This window comes from Tamandua tetradactyla, chromosome 1 (genome assembly GCF_023851605.1).
Source record: "Tamandua tetradactyla isolate mTamTet1 chromosome 1, mTamTet1.pri, whole genome shotgun sequence".
Taxonomy (NCBI): Eukaryota; Metazoa; Chordata; class Mammalia; order Pilosa; family Myrmecophagidae; genus Tamandua; species Tamandua tetradactyla.
The window spans coordinates 204,898,196-204,915,107 of record NC_135327.1 but is presented as its reverse complement, the minus strand read 5'-3'; the positions used below and the strand labels follow the sequence as shown (position 1 = coordinate 204,915,107).

The 16,912-nt window shown below is 40.2% G+C and overlaps 1 protein-coding gene and 1 long non-coding RNA gene across 2 annotated transcripts in view; one reads left to right on the top strand and one right to left on the bottom strand.

Moving 5' to 3' along the window:
• PTPRN2 (protein tyrosine phosphatase receptor type N2) overlaps positions 1-16,912 on the top strand; it is a 1,272,212-nt gene that overhangs the window by 241,055 nt on the left and 1,014,245 nt on the right. The window lies entirely within an intron of this gene.
• LOC143675021 (uncharacterized) lies at positions 5,050-15,058 on the bottom strand. Its single transcript, XR_013171334.1, has 3 exons — positions 14,718-15,058; positions 9,033-9,110; positions 5,050-5,552 (listed from the first exon to the last, which is right to left on the bottom strand). It is a non-coding gene; the product is annotated as an uncharacterized LOC143675021 (long non-coding RNA).

Here is a 16,912-nt window from a genome sequence, read left to right as displayed (position 1 = left end):
CATAGATATATGGGTTAATTTCTGGGCTCTCAATTCTATTCCATCCACCTGTGTTTCTATCCTTATGCCCATACCATACTGTTTTGTGTTACATTGCTTTGCAGTAAGTTTTAAAATTGGAAAGTGTGAGTCTTCCTACTTTCCTCTTTTTTTTTTTAAGGTTTGTTTTGGTTATCCTGGGAACTTACAATTTTGTATGAATCTTAGAATTAACTTCTCTAATCTTAAAAAGAAGTTAACTGAGATTCTCATAAGGATTGCATTGAAACTGCAGATCAGTCTGGGGACTATTGCCATCTTAACAATGGTAAGATTTTTTTGTCCATGAACAATGCATATTTCTCTATTTCTTTAGTTCTTCTTTAACTTTTAATAGTTTTTTTTGGTGTGGTTTTCAGAGTATAAATGTCATCCTTCTTTTGTTAAATTTATTCCCATTTTATTCTTGTTAAACTATTGTGAGTGAAATAGTTTTCTTGATTTTATTTTTGGATAGTTCATCACAAATGTAAAGAAATAAAATTGATTTTTGAATATTGATATTGTATCCTACAACTTTGTTGAAATCATTCATTAGTTCTAATAGTTTTTTAGTGGATTCCTTAGGATATTCTATTTTCAAGATCACGTCATCTGCGAAAGGAGATAGTTTTCCTTTTTCTTTCCAACCTCATGCCTTTTATTTCTCTTTCTTGTCTAATTGCCTTAGCTAGAATCTCCAATACAATAGTTAATAGAAGTATAATAGTAAATAGAAGTGGTAAGTGCAGACCCACTTGTCTTGTTCCTAATTTTAGGGGGAAAGCATAAGTCTTTTACCATAAATTATAATGTTAACTGTTGGTTTGGCCTAAGATTTGACCCTTCTCTTTTCCCCCTTCTATCCATGATTTGAAAGGTCATGCCTGTACTAAAACTTGTTTTCTTTTCTTTCCTGATTTAGTTTAATTACCATGTATTCTAACTACCTACATATTTGAATGGACTACTTAATTTTAAAATGGGCCTAACATTTTGCCTCCTGCCCTCCATTTTCCAAATGCTTAGGAGAACCCAATGAGAAAATGCATGTGTAATTGTTAGGAAAGAAATACAAATGATCTGTTTTTATATTTAGTAAGTTTTAATTGTCTACATAAAAATGGCTTTATTTGAGTTTTAAAAGCTTTTTAAAGATGTCAAATACAGGTAGTTTATTTTTTGGGAAAATCCCTCTCAGCATCTTGAGCCCTAACAACATCTGAAGAGTGACTGGAATAACTGATGTCTTAAGGTTTATCTGTGCTTCATCATAGTCGGCTCCAGCCCCAAGCCCCAAGCTGACTTTTGTAAACATGTAAGCATGTGACAGGCCTCTTTTGGGTTAAAGCTGTAGTCTGACCATTTTACTTAAATCAAGAGGGCACTTAATTCTTTTTTCTTTTTTATATGAAGGACCCCATATTAAAAAAAACAAAAAAAATCTGACTATAAATAGCTTCCATACCTACTGACATCCCTATTCCCTCTTCTTCCCTGAGTTCCTGGGAGATTATTGTTAAAAATCTAGGCTGCAGGGAACAAATGTGTTCAGCAGCAGAAGAAAGATTTCAAGTGTTCAAAGTAGAAATAGTTCAGAGGAGATGATGCGGGGAAGATTCCTAGGCATAGGTACCCTGTTTCCATGCTGTGTCTCTACACTATTTTGTCAAAAAAAAAAAAAAAAAGGAGATGATCTCCCTTTTTCTTAGTCCACGGTAAAGAAAATGAACTTCTGCACACTGATTTTCCTTTTTTACTTCATTATACCGTTTGACGATTTCAAAGTTGTAGGTAATTTTAGGGATAAATTAAAACCAACCAGCCAGCATATACTGGCAATGGAATTGAATACTTTAATATATGTTAAGCATCCCATTGAATATTTCAAATAAGAGCTATTCCAGGAAAAAAAACCCAAGGTGTCTGGTTTCTATAACTGCAGTTCAGTTATGCTTGGGATTAAATAGACTTTGGTAGTTGGAGTAGAGGTATGGAAATGCACATAATCCTTCTAAGTCTCTACTTCCCCATCCATAAAATAAAATTACAGTAGGTTTACATGAGATTATAAAAGTCTCCTAACACAATCTCTGGCTTGTAGTTGTGAAATAAATGATGTCTTTTTTTTTTGTATATGGATAATTTATCCCTTTTTGGTTCCTTCTGTAGCACCTGGTAACTAGTAGGTGATGATTATCCTGAGATAGCTGTGGAAGAAGCAGTAAGAGCAAAAACAAATATTTATAATCAAATGCAAGTAATGATTCAGTCATTATTCATTCAGCACACGTTTTTTGATCACCTCCATGTGCTAAACCCTACTGGAGATAGAACCATGAACAAGCCAGACAAAGCCCACCCTCTCAGGGAGCTTAAGTCTTTGGGAGTGGGGTGGGGGTGGGGCATACATTAATCAATGAATGAACCAATGAACAAGTAAAATATTAGATAATGGCAAGTGTTGTGCAGGATTTAATTTTGAATCAAGTGACATAATAGAGTGACTGGATATAACTTTAGATGATGGTCAGGGAAAGCTTTCCTGAAGAAGTTACATTTGCGATAAGATCTGGATGACAAGAAGGGGCCAGCTAGTTGAGGCTCAGGAGGAAGAGCATTTTAGGTACAGAGAAAAGGTATACAATGCTTGGAGGCAGGAGTAGGCACCACCTATTTTAGCATCAAGATAACTAGTATGGTTAGAGCCCACAGGGCAAGGAAGGTGGCACAAGGAAGAGTTGAGAGTTATCCAGGGCCCAGGGAATTATTTTTTACTTTATTCTTCATGAAAGGGGAAGGCATTTGAGGGTGTTCATGGAGGAGTTACATGATCTAATTTATGTTTTAAGAATGTCTATCTCATTGGCTGGCAGTGGAAACTAGCTTAGAAGTTAAGAACTAAAGGAGTGGTTCAGTTAGGAGGTCAACTGCAGTGGACCCAGGCAAGCTATGACGTGATGTGGACTAGGGTGAAAACAAGGTTGATGGGAAGGGGGAGGAGTTGGCAGATTTAGGATTATTTTGAAGGGTTAGGCAATAGGACTGGCTAATGTAGGGTATGACAGGAAGAGAATTTTGGCTTTAGTAACTGAGTGGATAGGGATGCTGTTGGATGCATGGGGAAGACTGGAGAAGAAGCAAGTTTGGAGGTGGGGTGGGGTGACTGAAGAGTTCTGCCCAAGCAGTGTTAATTTGAGATTGAGTCTATTAGAGATCCAAGCACAGATGGTCATGACAAAGGAGCAGATGGAGATTGAGACTTGGTGGTCAACAACAGACAGATGGTGTTTAAAGCCATGGGACTGAATGAGAAAATCCAGGGCATAGAAGAAGAAGAAAGGACTTAGTCTCTAATAGTTGGAAGAAAGAGGGACCAGCAAAGGAGTCTCTGTGCAAGGTACAGTGCTTGGTGCCATTAAGGTGTACAAAGAAGTGTGAGTCCGTGGTGTCAGGGTGCTTAGAGATGAACTAAGAAATGAGTACATGGACCTGTGAAAAGTTACCCGAAAGGGAAGTTTGTAATAATTGTTTCAGCTACAACAGCAGAATAGTTCAGTCAGTTTATGAACTCAAGTTAGAGTGATGGCCTTGACCCTGGCCCATGTGTCTTTAAATTGCTCCCCCATACCTGCTTCTCTTTAAGGACATGAGCCAATCCTCTGACCCACCACATCACATTTAGATCCATGACCACTGAAGAGTGAGAGACTGGACAGGGAAAGGGTTTTTAACAAACCTTTGACGGGATTCTTCCTTGGGAATCGTGTCCACTTGTGTACTTCTCATCTCTGCTGTCTACCATCTATGATTTGAGACAATTTACTTAATCATTCCAAGATTCAGTGTCCTCATCTTTAACTACAAATGATAACAGTGCTTCCCCTAGGATTAAGTGCAATAATTATTGTAAAGCACTTAGCACAGTGCCTGATACATAAGAGCTCAATAAATGCTGGTTCTCGTTCCCTTCTCTTCACTTTTCCATTATCATTACAATTGCTGTTATGATGATGATCACCACTGATATATTAATGCCTTATGGGAAACAGAAGAGGGTGTCATTACCTTTCAGTCTTACGTGATATGACAAATCAAACTAACCACCATCGGCACCCTTGATACTGTTTCCAGATTTGTACCACCCCAGGCCTCAACTAAGTGTACAGAGGAGTGTTCTTTTAAAATAAAATTCAATTTTATTTTGTACCAGTTTAAGGGTCTCAAGGGTGTGAAGTTCTGGGGAACATAAAGCCGACTCTGAAATGTTTAAGGAATAATGAGCAAACTCACCTGAATCTGGATCCAAGAGGGGCTCGTACACAGCCCTGGCTAGGGAGAGATGGCTGCAAATGTACTGGGGCTCCATGAGGTTGGTCACAGCTGATAAAGAAATGCTGCCGAGAGTGGAAGACTGGGAGCTTGCAAGAGCGGTGACCTCTAATCATTCCCTACTTTGATCCTAATTGAAACCAGAGACCCTGAGGTTAATGCCGGTCCAATGTTTTATTAGATTTGCATTGACTTGACCCCTGCAACATTATGATGTGAAGACAGCTTTGCATCACAGGGAAATTTAGTTGAATGATCATAAAGCGATCCCCATTGATTTTTATGGTTATTTTGTCGTGACAATGTAAAGAGGTTTTCTGCCAGTTTTTAAAAGAGCTACCTGCCTGATAGACATAGAAGAATAAAACAAAACAAACACAAAAATCTACACAAGCCTGAAGTTTATTTTTCTTCACGAATGCCCTGCTCTATCCATATAAAATAGCTTGTGGCTAATGCCCCTACTAAAAAGAGAATCAGGCTAGTTGAAAGGCAATCATGGTATATTGGCCTCAAAAGAACTGTGGGCCAGTTATGCTTTTTTTTTTTTTTTTTTTTGGCAAAATTCATGGCATTTGTGGGGGTCTATTAAGCTTGGTTGTATTGAGTAGAATGTTTAAAGATTACATTTCAGGCTATAAGAGCAATGAATACATTTTTTAGAATTTATTCCTATTAGGCTCTTTGTTTCCTTGATGATTTACATGAAAAAAAAAAAAAAGGTGCTCGTCTCCCCGATAGGAATGGTGGGGCTATGCAATGCGCTTGAAAGTTTTATTTTAAGAAGAACCATTACAATCAATGCAGGTTTTTACTATTTAAGATAGTTTAATAAAAAAGGCTCAGAGATACTTGGGTAGCAGGTGCTGTTGCTGACTAGCCCGCGTGCCCATGCTCTTACCACGTCAGCAGGTGCTGGCCCTTTCCTACATCCCTGTGGCTGTGGCTTCCTCTGGCAGCTTCCTCTAGGGCTGGGGGTTGGTGTATAAATGCCCCAGCTTCCTCACCTCTTGTGTGGGATGATTCCAAGTTATGCGGTTGTTCTTTGAAGTTTCTTTTCTTTAGTGCCCCAAATTTCCCCATGGGATTAAGTTCCAGTCACCTACACTGATGGCTGGCTTGATGGTGCATCCGTAATTGGAATCATTACCTCCTTTGCCTCACTTCCCCACTACTGGTATTTCTTGTTTCAGGGTCTGCTTCTGGGGGAATTGGAACAAAGACAAAATTTTCCCAGTGAAACAGCTCAGTCAAATCCCTTATACTAATGTCCTTTGTCAGCTATCCCCACCAGGTGTGCAAAGCTTACAACCAGTTTATTTATTGGTTATTTATGAGCAGATAACTCAGGATCACCAGATATTTATAGAAAACCTATTATAAAAGAGGTCCAAACAAATAGAATAAAACAACTTGAAATTAAGAGTATAGAAACTAAGCAAGCAAACAATTATAAGCTCCAGGGAAAACAAAAAGTAATATAACTAAGGAATACTCATAATAGTGCATTATATAGCCTAGCTAGGTGTAGCATCACAAAGTCATAATATTGAGCTGATGAAAATTTTAATATATAATTTGGGAAAATGTGAAGCAAGTATATGAGTTTGTGTGTGTGTGTATGAGAGAGAGCATGAGTATTGGATGCATTGGTGTGCTTAAGAGGTATACCTCATCTTCCATGGTGGGAAGTCAAGAGATAAAGTCTAAATCTGAAAAATTGAGATGTTGCAATATAAACATGTCATTTAGAGATATACAGAGTTAAAAACCAAAAGACTCAATGGAATAAGTTGACTGTGTTTGCCTCTTAGGAGTAGGAAATGGAGGTGGGAGTAGGAGAGTTTAGAGATTTACTGTGTCTCTTAGCAAAGCTTAGACCTTTCATACTATATGCATGAGTGACATTGAAAAATCCTAAAATAAGAGGAGAGAGTTAACTTTGACAACTTCAAACAAAAATATCACTTATATATGTTCTTTGTTTTAAAAAATATTTATCAACTTCTTCTAGCAACGGAAATAACAATACTTGCAGTTCAAGTACTAGCAATAGACTACTAGACACTCACCTGTCCCCCCACCCCACCTCTTCAACTAATGTTGAAATAATGCTAGTGTGTAATGGAGTCAATTGGCCCCTTACAGGATGGAACAGAGCTAGTCCCTAACATCCACCCTTTGTAAGGCTTGATTCTAGTGTGTTGTTGTTTTGGGTAAGCAGAAGCTAATGATGGGGATACTTTCTATTTCTTATAGGATAATAATAGATAACATTTATTGAGCATAGTCAATTTTGTTATAACGCTTATTCAGAAAACATGAACTTGTTCCAAAGCAATTGATATATTAGGGAACAATTGGAGTACAATGTGAATTCCTCATTTGCTTATGCATGATGATGAATGATGTTTTGCTAGTCTGGTCAAGTATTTACAAATAGATTTGTAGGTTTTACAACTTTACCTCATGATCGTGGGAACACAGAATATTTCTATACTAAAGAATCCTTGAAATCTGGCAAAGCTTCTGAACTCAAAACTAGACAGGTCTCATTTAACCTTTATATTTCTAGGCTTGTAGTTTTCATTCTCTAAGTGACTCTTCCTTTAATTTCCTACTTCTCAATATTATCATACACATATATCACTTTATGACTTGCAAACTATTTTGAAAAAAAAATCATCTTTTTTGACGACAGCATCCTGTTTGAGTACATTTTAAAAGGCATTTTGTTTTGGTCTGTTTTACATGTTTGGCTATATATATATGTTTATATGTATATGCATGTATGTAGTTGCTTTTATCTCATCTTTAAACTTTCATTCCACATTTGTTTCTTTTTAGTTGAAATACCTCAAAAGGTCTTTCTTCTCTTGAAGGGAATAGGAATGTTGTTATATTTATGAGGAAAACTGAGCCACAAAGAAACTGAGAGATAGTTAATAATGGCAGAACTCAGACCCAAATCCTTATCTTTGGGATTCCAAGACAAGTGTCTGGATTACATTCCATCTCTTTTTCTTAAGTTTACTTCTGGGAGAACCAGTAGCAAATTGCTGGGAGGAAGTTAGAGACTCAGTAGTCTGGCATTTTAGCCCCTCATCTTCTTGGGCAGAAGGCTATTTTGCTCTTTGGTTTTAGCCAGGAACATGATATGCAATTTCTCTGGAAAGGAAGGCCAGGGTGCTAGATCACAAAGATAAGATATCTGGGCTGCATGATCTCATCTTGGTGTAAGGCACTGACACTCAAGGTCCTTCAACTGCTGTTAGCCTTTCTCCTGCTCCACCCCTCAGACTCTTGAGTAAGTGGGTCCTATGCTTATCCTGATTACAATCAGCAGGGGAGATACAGCTCCAGTGAGCACCCTGTAAACAATTTCAGAATATCTGGAAAGAAGGGGTCAGATTGGCGTGTGTCAGTAGGAACAATTCAGTACAGTGTTTTATACAGTGTGACAGTACATTGAAAAGCTAATATCCTGTCTCCAAATATTGAGGAAATATACCTGCCTTATGATTCAGAAAGCGAATTTCTTTAGATCTTGTTTGGTTTGAGAATTATTCTAGGAAGGGAAAAATGCCAGAAGTATAAGTTTTGAAAGTGTAAGGCATAGCTTAAATGAGAAGATTTTACAGCCAGTGGCCTTTCAGAGTAGATAAAAGAGCTCATTGAAAGACCATCTTTAGAGGAATGTAGGTATGTTCAGTGGCAAAGCTATTATTTTGTTCCAAAAGACTGAAAAAAAATTAAAAGTATTTCCAAAGTTGCCTTTTCTTTTGAGACCATTGTATTTTCAAGTCTGTCATGTACTTTCTTTTTCCTTGGGGGTTTTAGTTCTTTGGGGACTATTTTGGGCTTTCAGCAATCTTGTTTTGGGAACTACTGTCGAGTTGTTTGGCATTCACTGCAGCTATTATGGCACAAGAATAAAACAGAATCTGTGGTAGTTTTGTACTGTTATTTGAAGCTGGAGAAGAGGAAGAGAGATGACAAACATGCATAAAACAGATTTCAATTTTAGATGACATCACCTTTTTGTGTGTGTGAGGTTTAAAAAGACTTTCAATAAAGGACTTTTAATTTTGGTCTGCTTTGCATGTTTGAAAAAATATATATATCTGTAAGTAACCTTTACCTCAACACTATACTTTTAATCTATATTTCAAAAAGTTTCTTTCATTCCATAAAAATGCCCAAAGGTCCTTGATACTGAAGGTGTGGAAACCAGCGCCGATAGAAGGTAGACACTGTCCTTCTGAAGTGGAGCCATCAGCCTGTGGTGTGCACCTAGCCCGTGTCCTGTCCTCTCTAACCTGGTTCCAATGGGCACTTGAACAACCTGCCCAGGCTGCTCCCAGTGTAGACATTCAGTCTCATTTTCTGCCCAGGACCTTCCAAAGCTCAAGTCAACTGGCATGGGGAAACCAAGGCCAACTTGTTGGGTGAATGGGTGTCTGTGAGGGAGACTTCTGAGCTGTAATTCTCAATATAAGCCACTCATTAGAATTGCCTGGAGAGCTTTTAAAACTACCCACTCCTGGCTCTCATATGCCAGAGATTCTGATTTCACTGGTCCAGGATGGGCCAGAGTTGAGAACCATTGCTTTTAACCTCTGTGAAAAGGTGGTAAAATTAATGGCAAAAGTAAAGAGTTGAATTCCATAAACTGAACTCACCTGTCACCCTCTTAGTTGTACTTCAGAGACGGGCCCTTGGGGAAATAGTTCCACCCATGGGTGTCCATCTGTATCCTCCTAGAATAAGAGATGACTCGGAATATAGGCACCCCCAGTGCTTGGTCGTGGAGAACCTCATCAGGGTGAGGAGTCATGTTTTCCCCACCTGCATTTTACTAGTGCTGAGCACAACTCCTGCATATAATAGGTGCATAGTTTTCAACTCCTGTCTCCAACTCAATCTTAGCCCAAATTTCTCAGCTTATACAGAGGAAATACGAATGCAGGTTAAGAGACAGCTACATGGGTAAATGAAGGTGAGGATGAGAGTCCCATAGGATACCAAATTAGTGACATTTGGGGATTGTGGTCATGTTCAGGTTGTCTGTGGCAGGCTTCTGCATTATGAAGGCAGCCCATGCCACGGGGTCGGGCAGGTGGTCCAGTCTCTTGCTTAGGCAGCCCTTGGAGGTTGAAAACAGGCAGTGAAAGTCGCCCCCCCACTGACTCCTCTTTGCATTGTTGCCTTTCAGCTCCTTTGCAAGCATCGTATTTCTCAGCCACTGACCCAATACCGAGACCTCTGGGAGCTTCTGTTTCACTACTGTTGTAAATCTAAGTTGGACATGCAACTGCTTTCCTAGGAATGGAGTCAGCCTCAAAGGAAGCTGACCATCAGACAAAGAGATAATAGGTTTTCAGTTGTTGTAAAGTAGGTCTTGGAAATACCTACTCTGAGGGTGAGACACCCTGCCAGATCATTGCTTGATGTGTGGACTGGCCCTGGGCAGGTTGAGATGTGGATAACTCATCCTTAGTTGTGACTTCAGCTATCCGACTTACCAGTATCCCATATTATTCCTCCTTTGCAGACCAGCTGATAGGCTTGTAGGAGAGGACCAGCTATAAGTAATTTATGTCTTAGGATGGTCTGTCCTCAGTGGAGTACCTGGAATAGTTGTCACAAGGGCACCTGCATTTTAAATTTCGACTTGAGGATTAAAAGACTGTTATTCTCTGTTAAGTCACGTGGTCAAGGGTTGTATTGTGTGAGTGTGCATGTGTGTAAATGTGTGAACATGTGTGTATGTGGGAGTGGAGAAGCTGAGGGAGTTCATGTGGTGTCTCCTTGTTTCTGGCCTATTTTCATGGGACCATTAAAGTGGGCTGAACTACAGGGCACTATTTTCACTCACTGCTGAGAAGATATCCAGTTTACCTAAGCATCAGTTTCCTTGTTGGTAAAATGGAACCGACACTTGTAAATCCTTCGAGAATGCCTTAGAGGATTCTCCAAGGATTCCTCATGATGATGTCATGCAGAGTTCAGCCATGAGAAAACCATCTTATTTCTTATTCCGTCTCATGGAGTTAACATACTCTCTTTACAAGGGCAAGCTGTGGTGTTTCTCAGGCTCTCTGATGAGATTCTTAGACGTTAGAAGTGTAAGTGGCTTTTCTTAGCACAGAAGACCTTTCTTACATTCACACTCTGGTCTGGTAAAAGATCTCCCAAAAAGTGAATTTGTTAAAAATATGACCCACCCCAAGGTTGTCTTGTATATCTTGTATATCTCACCATATTCATCACTTGAGAACACACAAATAGCAGCTTCACAGCTTACATTGAAATATTTGTGAGCCAAGGACCTTGTTTTAGCACTCTTTGCAATATTCTTTTTTCCTTTGTCCTTCAGTTTGGGAAGTGATGGTGTTAAAAGAAGGGAGTGGGGTGGGAATATTAACCACAAAAGTTTATATATATATATATTTTAAAGGGATTAAAGCAAAAACAATCGTGAGGCATTCACTTGCTTTCCCTTTCTACCTTTTGTTGATGGTGATAATGGGATAGTCATTTTCTTTGGGGCTTCAGCCAGGATTTAAGGCAAAGAGCCATCTTGTGGCCATTTCCTGATATTACAACAGTCTCACCCCACCCCAGAGTTCCAAAAGTGGAATATAATTCTAACATTGCCCCTAGGTGGTATAGAAATAAACAAAAGACCACCCAAATGACAGCAGACAGACAGACTGTTTATTCAAAACTAAGTGAGGGCATCAGCAGCTATCACTTGTGTTTGGCAGAAACTCAAAGGTAGGCAGAGGAGTGGGAAAGTTTCATAGTGAAAACAAGGGGAGACCTTCAGGTACGCTCTTATTGGAGGCTGTTCATATGGGGAAGCTGGAGGTGGAATAGCTAAAAATGGAGCATCTTATGTGATTGCTTTGGGAAGCATGGTTTCCTTTTTCTGGTTGGTTCTCAGTTGGAAGCAGAGATAAAAATAGGGACGCTGGCAATCATTGGCCAAGTCCTGACTGTTTGGGGCCAACTGATAGAGGTTGTGGTTTGGATTCCAGGGTTGGTTGTGGCAGAGGTTGCACGTCAGAGTTTTATCAGAGTTCATGCATGGTCTGGCCATTGTCTATTTGTCTATTCAGTGTCTCAAGAGGTAGGTTTATACCTGTAGATACCTGTAGTCAAGGACTACTTATGATTTTGAGGCTTCAGGTCTTAAATGTGGCTCTTTCCTACTGGGTCAGATACATGACTAGCATACCCTTTCCATAGCCCTTCTCCTACTCTACTCTACTTATCTATTTGCCAATTACTTATGGTCTTCATTGCCCTATCCATGGAATTAGAGGCTTCGACATTTATTTCTCTCCCCCAGCTCTCTGATAGAAAAAAAAAATTCCAATCAACTAACGTTTATGTTTTATCTATTTCCTGCGTTTCAGAGGGTACCAGTGATCTGGGACCACAGTGCCATGGTTAATGGCCACACAATTCTCTATGGGAATTGGGGCTTAGAGAACATATGACCTGCTCAAGTTCACACAACAAGTTCTATCCCTCTCCATGGGCAGGATAATGGAGTGGATTCCACAACATCAGTGCTCTTGTCCGAGATTTTTCACCTACTTGCCAAGATTTTTTGAGCAAAGCATATCACCTCTCTGAGCTCAGTTTTTCTTCTCTATAAAAGCACCAATTCTGTCTATCTCAGAGGGTTGTGACAATGCACCAACATAGTTAATGTGTTTTTTTCCCCACACATTTGTGCCTCTGCACTCATTTCTTTCGCCTCCAATGCCCTCCCCACTACCTTGAACTCAGCCTTGGGTTTACATGCTTGGAAAACTTCACTTGTCTTTCATATCTCATCATAAAAACTGCCTCCTCTCAGAAACCTTCCCTGACTCCTCCAGACATAGATGCTCCTTCTGTTGTACTCTCACTGCACCTTAATTTTAGCAACTAAGTTTTATATTTAATGGTCTAGGAGCATAGTAGGGAAGGTGTCACCATGTGCCAGGGTAGTCATCACCTCTCCAAGGAGTTCTTGGCATTATACAAGGGAGCACAGAGATAAGACCCAGAAAGGGCAGATAGTGACATTTTAACAGGAGAAAGAAATTGGGGCAGAAGTCTTCCTGAGGCTGTTGAAATCCTACCATGTTTGGAGTTAGGGTTGTGTAATAGTTGTGAGGGCTGAAGAAGGGGAGTTGAGGAATGGCTGTATTAGTTTAACTGCCTGACACCTTTAGTGAGAAGTCAATCAATAGTGATGTTCTGTCATGAAGAGTCAGTGCTTCATTGCAATGGGTTACAATTATACATAATTCCATTTTTACACGTATTAGGTTATAATGAACGTCATCAAAGTAATTACACCATTTGGAAGAATCGCCCAATAAGCCATGAGAAGTAGCTTTGGAAAATAATAAACTTTATCTAATAAAAATTACATTGAAAGAATTTCAGTTCCAAGGTGCAAATTCACCAAATTAAGAAATCTACAGTGAGGTTAAATCCCTAACAGGGCACCCAAGCAGGAGGCCTTTATGTTGTCTGAGGCAAATACTTTAATCCTCCAAATTATGCTCTAAATGTCATCTTTCTTACTGGGAACCATTTATACATCATTTATGTAGGAGGTTGAAATCACCCAGGAACTTGAATATGAAGTAATTTTGCAAAGCAATGTTCCTTGAGTGGTTGTCTTTCCAATACACTTATAGCTAATTTTGTTTGAGAAAACTGGGCTGAACTTTAATTTTCTTAGAGTGTTAGATGGAGAGTGTTAAGTATACTTGACCTTTCTAAATTTATAACCATGACATTTAAGTTTCTTGGGTTTTTGCAGGGTTTTCAAATTCAGGTATTTGGGCTAAAGAAACCACTAGGGGAGGAAAGTAGGGAGGCTTAATGGTGTCAAAATTTATGATATTGAATAGTTTCTAGTCCCTCTTATTCATTTCTCCCCCCACCTTCTTTTTAGCCAAAATTGAGTGTGGCTGTGCTGGTTTGAAACTGTTATGTACCCCAGAAAAGCCATGTTTGTTTAATCCTAATCCAGTCTCTGGTGGCATCCATGTTCTTTTAATTCTGATCCTATATTGTAGGGTGGGACCTCTAGATTAGGTTGTTTCCATGGAGATGTGACACATCCAATTGTGGGTGTGACCTTTTCAATAGGCAGAGATGTGACCCTGCTCATTCAAGGTGGGTCTTAATTAGTTTACTGGAGTCCTTTAAAAGGGAAACATTTTGGAGAAAACTCAGACACAGACATTTGGCAATGCAGAGGAAAATGTAAGAAGCACCCACAGGATCTGTGAGAGCCATTTGAAACCAGAAACAAGGAGATGAGCCCAGCCATGTGCCTTCCCATGAGATGCTAAGCAAGCCTGAACCCAGAGTTTTGCCCCAGAGAAGCTAAGTGAGGGCCCACAGATGCTTAGAGAGAAAGCCACTGAAATTGGAAGCATAAAGCAATGTACCAGGAGGAAGGACCTCAGATGCCAGCTATGTGCCTTCCCAGCTGACAGAGAAATCCCTGATGCCATTAGGTCTTTCTCTGGATACCTTAGTTTGGACAATTTTAAGGCCTTGGAACTGTAAACTTGCAACTTAATAAATCCCCTTTGTAAAAGCCATTCCATTTCCAGTATATTGCATTCCAGTGGCATTAGCAAACTAAAACAATGACCAAGATAATCTTTAAGGTACAGAGAGCCTATATAGAGACCATTTTCTTTTAAAATGGAACCCTTTGCTTGAGAGAGCAAATTACCATTTGTTGAGTGTTTACATGGTGCTTTTCACATTTTAGCCTCACTTTCAGGGGCCCTTATAAACAGGAAGAAGTTGAAGTTGAGAGAGGCTAAGAGATTTGTCCAAGGTCGCAAACCTGGAAAATAACAGGTTGTTTTTCTGAGGCCAGAGTTCTTACTTCCCTCACTGAATCCTGAGCTTCATTTCTCACTTAATGGAAGAAAGTTATTTCCAAAATTTCACCCAAGGAGAGATGCACCCACAAATCATATGAGGAGGCCAGGGAAAGTGGGAGGAAGACCAGGATGCAATCAGTTCCATTTCTAGGGGGGCCCAAGCTGCTGGAGGAACAATGTGAAGCCCATGCGCGGTCCCAAACTGGTAAAGGCCTCGGCAGGCTCCTCTGGCTTGTTCCTCAGGACCCTACACCTCAGCTGGCCACCCCAGGCCCACCAGCTCAGTTTTCTGTCTTTGTAGTTTCTTAAATATATTTTTTGGTAGTATTTTGATATGATCAGATTCTAGTGGATTGATTTGCACAAACCATAAGGGCTGGATTGTGTAGCCAAAATGTCCCTTTTTTCCATAAATATTGACAGCTCAGGCACTTGGGGCATTCCTACCTCATACATATGAAGGTGTTTCATGTGAATAGAACTGACTGCGAGAAACCAGTGTCCTGAAGAGGGATTTCTACTTGACTGAGGTAGCAGGAGGTCCTTCTCCATGTTAGGAATCCTTTCAAGTGGAAAGTGCCTTATTTGGAGTCATTCTCTTCCCCAGACAGTTGCTGGGCATAATGATAGATTCTTACTTTTTCACCTCTCCTCATATAATCTGATAAATTGACCAAATACCTGATAATTCAAATTAAATTTTGGTCGTTCAGTATTCTCCCATTTTCTTCAGCCAGTACTTCCAAGATTTGACTTTATATTTTTAGGGTTTCCCCTGTGCAGCTGCTCCTTGGTGAGATTATGATGTCATTCCAGGAGCTGGAGGTCCCCTCTGCCCCCAGCCCCCTCTTCTCCGCATCTAGGAGGCTGACTGGCATGAGCATAGAGAGTGGACTCTAGGGGAAGGTTGATAGGAGACTGAAGGCCAGAGGAGAGTAAAGTGAGGTATTTGTTCACCGTTTCCTCCCTGCGTAGTTGCCTCAGTCAACTGTGTCCCTTGGGGAGAGGACATATCCCTCTGTGCTGGTTTGAAAGGATGTGTGTCCCCTAGAAAAGTTTTAATCCTAATCCCATTTTGCAAAGGCAGTCATTTCTTCTAATCCCTATTCAGCATTGTATGTTTGAAACTGTAATCAGATCATGTCCTTGGAGATGTGATTTAATCAAGAGTGGTTGTTAAGCTGGATTAGGTGACCACATGTCTCCACCCATTCGGGCGGGTCTTGATTAGTTTCTGGAGTCCTATAAAAGAGGAAACATTTTGGAGAATAAGAGCTTCAGAGAGAGCAGAGAATGCTGCAGCACCACAAAGCAGAGACCTTTGGAGATGAAGAAAGAAAATGCCTCCTGGGGAGCTTCATGAAACAGGAAGCCAGGAGAGAAATCTAGCAGATGACACCGTGTTTGCCATGTGCCCTTCCAGATGAGGGAGGAACCCTGACCATGTTCATCATGTGCCCTTCCACTTGAGAGAGAAACCTTGAACTACGTCAGCCTTCTTGAACCAAGTTATCTTTCCCTGGATGGATGCCTTAGATTGGACAATTCTATAGACTTGTTTTAATTGGGACATTTTCTTGGCCTTAGAACTGTAAACTAGCAACTCATTAAATTCCCCCTTTGAAAAACCGTTCTGTTTCTGGTATATTGCATTCTGGCAGCTAGCAAACTAGAACACCATCCCAATAAGTTGCTTCTCTCCAAGCAACTCCCTCCTTCTGGGGTGGGGCTAGTGTTCCCTTGCCTGCCCCTTCAGGCCTGGGGACAGTGACAACACTGTTATTGTTATCCTGGTCTAATGGTCAATTTCATGCGTCAGTTTGGCCAGGTTATGGTGTTCTGTTTTGGTCAAGCAGGCACTGGACTGGTTGTTACTGCGCTGATGTCATGTGGTTAATAAATGATTACTCAGGTGATTGCATCCATGGCTGATTACGTCTACAAAGGAGATTGCCTTCAGCAATGACAGGAATCAGTCTTCATTAAAACAATTGGATGCCTTAAAAGGAAAGCTGAGGCCTTCAGCGGTCAGAAAGAATTTTTTCTCTACTTCATTTGGCCCCCTTCTGCTGGGGAATTTGATTTTACCTTCATGGAGCTTCCAACATTCCTATGGAATCTGGACTTGCCATCCCCTACATATGTGTGCATGTGTGTACATATGTGCATAAGTGTATGTATATGTGTGTGTATTTATGTATATGTATAGCTGTATGTATATGTATCCTATATGTGTGTATTTAACCTGTCACTTCTGTTCCCCTGGAAAATTCTAATACACCTAGGTACTGCATTCTGCTGTATGGCTTCCCTGTACCCTACTCAGGTCTCTGCAAACAGGCTCTTTATTAAATTCCCCTGATTAGGGTTTGCCATCTGTTTCCTGCTGGGACCCTGACAGTGGCCTGCAGTCTTATCTCATCAAGCCTCACTGGTGTCTCTTAGACATGTTAATTCTTAGGAATGTATTCACAGGTGAAAATCCATTTCTTTTTTTTTTTTTTTTTTTTTTTTTAAATTCGGGTAATAGTGGTGTTGCTTGAGGTTATAATTTTGGAACTCTGCTTTGCTTGGGGTCTGCAGCTCCTGCCCATCCCTTGCAGTCCCTGCCAGAGCTCCAGTGGTAAGGCTTTTGGCAGAAA